At 42.4% G+C, this 7,599-nt stretch overlaps 1 pseudogene; it reads right to left on the bottom strand.

The window, feature by feature from the left end:
• Positions 1 to 5,958: 5,958 nt before the first annotated feature.
• Positions 5,959 to 6,705, bottom strand: LOC144129653 (uncharacterized; annotated as a pseudogene).
• Positions 6,706 to 7,599: the final 894 nt, after the last annotated feature.

The raw sequence follows: 7,599 nt of genomic DNA, 5'->3' as shown, positions 1-7,599 counted from the left end.
GTTGACTTCTTCCACTAAATCCTTCTTATGTCAGGGTGATCATCGAGTACTTTGTTATGCAGGCTAGGTGAAGTGTGCAGCCATGTTGCTGCACTACTGTTTGTGCTCGAGGCAGCGGCTCGGGAGCGTGCAGATGTCTCATGCACCTCGCAGCCATGTGCTTGGCGTGCAGCTGTGTCCAAAAAGGTAAATTTAACATTGGCATGAGAAAGCTTTCTTGAAACAACTAATACCTGCATCATGTTATTGTGCATAATTTTGTTACATTTTAGGCCACCATGGTCCCAGTTGACCAGCTTAACTTGAGCATGCCCGGCAGGAAGGCACGAAAACTTGCTGCGGAAGCCAATCACACTTCTGAGACCTATGACGCGAGAGACATAGAAATATTTCAGTGCTTGAGGAAGGCAAGCTCAAGTGCTGTAGTTCTGAGAAGCATTCCGAAGACAGATTCAGAGGACACAGACTCTGCTTCAGAGGATGAAGAAATGTACACGTTTTTAAGGTACATTTCTCACGTTTGAGTGCCATCAAGTGTCTTCGTGAAAGCACATTTGCCCAAAAACAGGAGCTTGCATGCATTAGTATGTTTTGTTATATGTTTGCTCATTTGCAAATTCTTGTTGCCACTGTCATGCACAATTCAGTAATAGGTCAGGATCAACCCAGGCTGTCCATGTTCTGCTATTGCTTGCTTTTATATTATATAGACCTCTTTCTTGATACGTGAGTTTCTGTGCTGCATCAGGTAGCTAATGCTAGCAGCAGAATTTTTAAACCAGCGTACAGGGGCGTCCATATCTAGATTGAACGCGCGAGCGGCATGTCATGGCTGCGCTCTTAAGAACGCTAGTGTGTCCATTCCACGTGTGCATCAAAGCAAAGCGGTATATGATTAGAAGCACCAGCTCTAGAACCTTTTACTCTTGTTCCACTTTGCTTTGATGCATAGCCATGTTGGACGCACTGGCAATCTGAAAAGCACTGCTGCACCTCTCGCATGTTCAAGCTAGGAATGGACAACCCTGTATCTACTCTTTCGGAAAAACAATGTATCCCAGAATTTCTGCTGCCTTTTGTGATCATGCGAGAAGTGAGTGCATGACTCTAGATCTCAAACTCTAGCACATTCATTTGCAACGCAAGCTGTACAAGAAAAGAAACATGAATAGGAGTATCTATTAAAAGCGGTAACAATAGCAGAACACACTGCAATGCTAGAAGGTGGACATTTGAAACAAGTGAAATAAATGTACATGCACTTAGCTGCAAACAGTGCAAAAAGAAATGGCAGTGAAGTTTTCTTGCCATGGCAGAGTAGGCACTTTGTTAGGCCTGCATGTCTAGCTCTGAGATTATCGGCTGGTGCATGAAAGGTAGTTGGTAAATGACATGGCTAATTATACGTCACTTAGTGTTCCATCGACATGCTTAATGAGTGCTGCACCTTTGATAATTTTTGCAAAATATTTGATTGAGGCGAAATGAGATGTTCAACTTCAAAATATAGTCAGTATGCTTTGGGTGGAAAAAAATTATGCCTAATTTTTCACCCAGGAATGCTAGAAAAGCACGAAGCACAAAGGAAGACTTCCTTGAGGATATGTTTCTTCCGCTCAGTGAAATTGAGCGAATAGAAAAAGCCACGAGGTTAACAAGCAAATCATCGTTGTGACATGAAGCCAGGTACGGAAGGCTCACTGGCACCACTATGCACAGGGTGAGAAATCATTTTTGTACTTGTAACTATTTGCTTGTAGTGAGAGCATAGGAGTAAGTGAATTAAAATAGCTGCATCTTATTTTTTAGATCCGAACACTGAAGGCAGACACAAATGTCCAGGGCCTTCTGGACAGCGTCCTGCAGCGGCGGCCCTCACTCAACATTGAGGCTGTCAGATGGGGTGCAGAAAAAGAGAAGGTGGCCAAGGAGCAGTACCTGGAGTTCATGAAAGCACATCATGCCAACTTCGAGCTCCATGAAATTGGCTTTGTGATTGATACAGATGTATGTTTCTGTTCAATTCACATTCAGTTAGCAGCTTTGTAAGGAACTTGATCGTGGTCTTGTTCATTTTATGTGGTGCATGAATTTACCTCCACAATATTTTTTCCCAGGCTCCCTTCCTTGGTGCAACCCCTGACGGTCTGTGGCACTGCAGTTGCCATGGTGTGGGCCTACCGGAGATCAAATGTCCCTGGTCTCTTAAGGAGCCCCACCACCAAGTATCGGAAGCCTCATACTTGAGTGCCAGTGGGACCCTTTTGGAGACCCACACGTATTTTACACAAGTGCAGACGCAGCTGCACGTTTGTAGAAAAGCTGTGTGCCATTTTGTGGTGTGGTTGCCGCACCAATTTGGAATTGTAGAGGTGCCATATAGCAGCCACTTCTTCAAGCCTCTTTTAGAAAAAGCTCGTGCTGTTTGGGCCGAGCATGTGCTTCCTGCTCTGTTGTAAGCTGGCCTGCAAAGACTACTGGCCATGTTTTATTTTCATGCATGCAGTTCATTCATTCTTATTACTTAGCAGGCTGTGCTAAGTAATAAGTGCTAACAAATCTGTGGTATAATAATTACAACATGGTAACCTTGGAAGACGTCTCCGGCTAGAAGCTGAGCATTTTGTTTAACCTCAGTTGCTATGCATACATCTGGTAAATTACTGCATCCGGATTTTTTTCAACAAATTTCAATGCTTTTCCCACGCAGTAACCCAGGATAGCGTTCAGTGGCCGGTTGGCAACTAAGAACTTCACTGTACACAACCTTTGCTCACTTGGGCATGGTATTTGACATTAAGCTTCAATGGGAAAGGAAGCTCCTGACTATGGTGCGTTACAGATGCATGCAGTGGTTTCAGGTCCATTAGCAAATTCCATGTATGTGTTCTATGTTCACGTCAAAGCTCATGTTGCTACTGTGACCTTCAGACTGTTGCGACTGTTGAGCAGTGTTTATGTTGAGACTGTGCAGGAAGAGCTTGTTCTGAAAATCAAGGAGCCCAGTTGTACTAACTGTTGCCTCACTGAGTTTGCCTACATGTACTTAGAAAATGCCTGTATTTCTTGTAGCAGGAATATTTGTGTGAGCAAGTGGAAGAGGGCCAGGAACATGGCTTGTGCGTGCACCACAAGACGAGTGATTATGTTACTGCTTCAGCTCCAGTCTGGGATGTGGAGTTCTTTATTTTTGTTTTATCTTTGCTGCTTTAGTGACTAGCATATCCAGAAGACCCACCATAATTTCTGCTGCTTTTCTCATTGCAAGAACTTTGTTCGTTGATAAGGAACATTCTCAGAAATCTACTTAGTATTGCATCTCTTACAACAAAGCAGTTGCAAACAAGGGTGACCAGCCAGATTTTGTCTGCTTGCCTCTTGAGCCATTAAAAATTCAGTAAGTGCCTGGGTTCCTTTTTGCTGCATTGAGTTAACGATAACTATATATTAGCATGGTTTTTCGAGCACACCAAGTTAGCACATAACTGCCCCTTTGCAGTCATGAGGCCTAAATATAGCAGCCTGGCTGTTTTTAATGTGGCCTCACGGCATAAAGTTTTTCCACTTTCCCAGTCTTACTTGCCTGGCATTCATTACTGCGTGGCTCAGGCTGTGCAGATGGTCACAGAAATGTGCCTGCCAGAAAGCAGTCGCAGTCTTCTGCCATACTTGCAGTATATTTCAGAAGCAGAAACCAGAAGAGGTACTATTTTTTATTTATAGATACTGAAGGCCTTGACAGGCTCTTACAGGAGTTTTGTAAAAAAGAGCATACAACCTTGAAGTCATACAAATCAAATCTTTATTTTCCATCAGGTGTTACAGATGGAGGGGCTACGGAAAAAAAGCTGCCACTTGGCAGCTTGACGAGTCCGCAGATCCATATATAAGGCAGCGTCTAGACAGCACCAGAGCATAAACAAGCGATAAACAAATCAAGGCACTTGATCAGAGCAAAACAAAAGAAAAAGTCTTGAGCCAGACCAATCAAACACCATCAGCACAAAAGAATGAACAAGCATAAGCATATCAAGACACTTGATAATTGCAGAAGAAAAGAAAAAGTCAGCTAGATAAAACAAACACCAGAATAGATGAAGTCACGTTAGGCAATGAGCAAACAGGTCTGAAAGTGTAACAGTGGAACAACTAAATAAATCAAAATTCAGTGACTGATGATAGTTTAAAAGAGATGGCAGAGAAAAACACAAACGCTCCATACCAGAATTCAAGCATGGTACAGCAAGCTTCCAGTTTTCTCCACGTCTAGTATTATAACATTTCTCATTTCTTTCTAAATGTGCCAAGGCATCGAGGCTATGAATATTTTTTTTCACTTCATACTTAAACCTAGCACTCAAACGGTAGCGGTATAGCTTGTGAGCTGTAATAACATGTGCCCTGTGAAAGAATTCTGCAGTGGTTGCATTATAACCAGCATTGTACACGTGGCGTAGATACCGTTTTTGCATATGGAATATTTTTTTTGTGTTAGAGAAAGTAGTTGTGCCCCAGACAAGTTGGCAATAATTTACATGTGGATAGAAAAAAATGATAAAGCATTATTTTGGTTTTAGTAGAAAGCATGTATCGGAGACGACCGACTACACCGGTTATTCGAGCAAGTTTGGCTAATAGAAAATTCACATGCGATTCCCAGGGAAGATTGGCAGTGAATATAACGCCTAGACATTTAAATTGGTCAACAACCTCCACAGGATGAGAGTTTAAAACAATATCGGCATGAGGAGGAACAGGTTTATTTTTTGGCCGGAAGAGAACTGCGTTTGTTTTATTTTCGTTAATCTTCATGTAATTGGATAAGGACCATTGCTGCAGTTTGACTATGGTATCATTGCAATCAGTGATAAGTTTATCGATGTTATTACCAGAAAAAAACATGCTGGTATCATCTGCGAAAATAATAAATTTGGCGTTCTGATTAATGTTAACAATGTCATTTATACACAGGTTAAATAGTAAGGGGCCCAATATGCTGCCTTGTGGAACACTACAAGGCAGCGGCAGCACTCGTGATCGCGAGTTGCTTATTTGGACTACTTGACATCGATGAGATAAATATGATTGCAATAACTGTAATCCAGACCCTCGTATACCGTGAAAGTCCAGCTTCAGCAGAACATCATGATTCACAAGGTCGAATGCCTTGGAAAAATCGACAAATAGGCTGAGTACTATTGCCTTGCATTCAAACTGTTAAAATATACCCTTTCTGGTGAAACAGAGCTAATTCTGTAGACATATTCTTCCTAAACCCAAACTGGTGTTTTGTTATTATCTCACAGTGATGAACAAAGTTTACAAGCCTATACAGTGTATTATTTTTTCAAGGGGCTTAGAAAATATAGGTAAGATAGACACCAGATGGTAATTGCCCAATTCCTTTCGGCTTCCCTTTTGAAAAACCACTACTTTTGCGGTTTGCATTTGCACTGGAAATGTCGATGTCGTCAGACATTTATTAAAAATATGCGTTAAGACTGGTGCAATGACATCTGCGACATACTTGACTGGTTTGATTTGAATTTCGTTGATATCCCTATTGCTGCTGTTCTTTAATTTTTATTGTTGAAATTACTTCCTGTACATTCACTGGCTGTAGAAATATTGATTTTGCATTCCGCATGCTGATATATTGACATGCATTTGAGGAGCTTCCTGGCATACTAATATTTGTAAAAAAAATTATTGAAAGCATCAGCCAGTTCCGCCTCGTACAAAACTTTGCCATCAATCGTTGGTTTATAAATGCAGGTACGTTGGTTATTGCGACGCAGTAGCATGTTTAATTTGTCCCAGAGCAATTCACTCGGCACACACATCTAAAACAGCACAAGCAAAGACACAGCAAAATCTTCGCATGTTGACACGCCTCAATTTGCTGCTCCTTTTTATTCGATATAGCGGAAAGATGCTGTGCCATGCTCTGCTTCATATTTATGCAAGTCGAGGTTTCATGTTTGTGATAGCAGCACAAATTACAACAATGTCTGTTGCATGCCGCAGCATAGTGATGGACAGTCGGTCCCTGAGAATGTGGAACACTTTAATGCGGCCAATGGCTTGTTCCACATGAATACGCACTCTAGAGATGTGCCGGACATCTTCCACTTCCTTAGCTGAAAGTTGCCTTTTGCCTCTTCTCAAGGCTGGCACTTCTAACCTGGCACCTCGATGGGCAACATCTTATCTGATTAAAAACCCTCTGTCAGCCAAAACAATGTCTCCTTCCTGAAGTTTGTCCAAGAAGCCTGACTTCAATATGATCTTGTCTGATGCCCGCCCTCCCCAGCATTTCGTGACAAGGCTAATAGCACCGCATGGCGTGATGCTGACCATGAATTTGATAGTATTGGAACTTTTATAATGGGAATAGGTTTTAGACCTAGCAGAATACCCTAATGGTTTTTGAATTCGTACTTCGGTGCAGTCAATTATGGCCATGCATGTCGGATACATCCTGCGCACCATCATGGGCATTATTCTGCATGCGTCCTCCCGTGAAGGCCAAATAATGAAACGCTTCAGTTCAGAAGCTATGATTGGTATGTTCTTTACCATTATCCTTGCCACTGTTGTTTCTGAGAGCCCGAAACGATGACTGATGTCAATGTTCACCAGCGCAAGCCTTAGTTTCATTAGCACATCTAGAACAGCATCTGCTACAGTGCTGCGATTTGGAATATAAAGAGCCACATTTTTAAAAAGTGAAACAAAAAAGAGGAAAAGCGCTTTGCTTGGCAGTCCTGTGTACACACTCACACACTGCTCCGTGATACAGTTTGCAGAGAAGCGTCCCTGCTGCACACTCTGCCCTGCTTCTGCAGCCCTCTCTTTGGATTAATGCAGTGCTTTTTTTAGGACATCAATATCTCGCTCCTGCTTTTTGTTTTCTTTTTCAAGAGTAGCAGCTCTTCTTTCCAAAGCTTGATATGCTGGCTCTGAAACAAGAGCATTGGCTATAAATGATGCACGCCACACGTAACTGCAAAACACTTACTGCAAATGTAGCATGGTACTGCTACGAGCAGCTCGTCACCCATGCTTGATGTAGCAGATGGCATCTCTTCATCCCTTCATGATGCATGTGCAGCTGCGAGGCCTGCATATGAATGAGCTGAATGGTTCATTGAGATATTCGTGTTTTTGCTTTCTTACCTTCAGCACCGGCATGCTGTGAATAAGTAGCTCCCATGTCAAGCTGAGAGGACTCAGCCTGAGAATCTGAAATAATGTAACTAGCATGACGCATACAATAATAAAAGATGACCTGCTGTGTTAATAAAGTGCGGTCTTAATTAGAACTGAACCACAACCAGCTCACCAACATCACTGATGGCTTCGTCAGCTTCCATAACTTGATCATCTGATGAGGGTGCTGACCAAAAAAAGTGAAATGCACAAGCATCAGGAAGTGTAGGAAGCTTGAGTGCTAAAGATTTCAACCGGGGAAAAAGCAGTAAAAATACATGATACATTTAAGTGCAGGCTTATAATCTACTTACAAGTGTCCATTGGTTCCTGCACTTCTCGAGCGAGGGCTCGGGCCTTGGCGCGCTGCAGGCGAGCAGCTGCTGC

The sequence above is a fragment of the Amblyomma americanum genome, chromosome 4, assembly GCF_052857255.1.
Source record: "Amblyomma americanum isolate KBUSLIRL-KWMA chromosome 4, ASM5285725v1, whole genome shotgun sequence".
Lineage (NCBI taxonomy): Eukaryota > Metazoa > Arthropoda > Arachnida > Ixodida > Ixodidae > Amblyomma > Amblyomma americanum.
The sequence above is the reverse complement of the archived record's forward strand: the minus strand, read 5'-3'. Positions and strand labels throughout refer to the sequence as shown.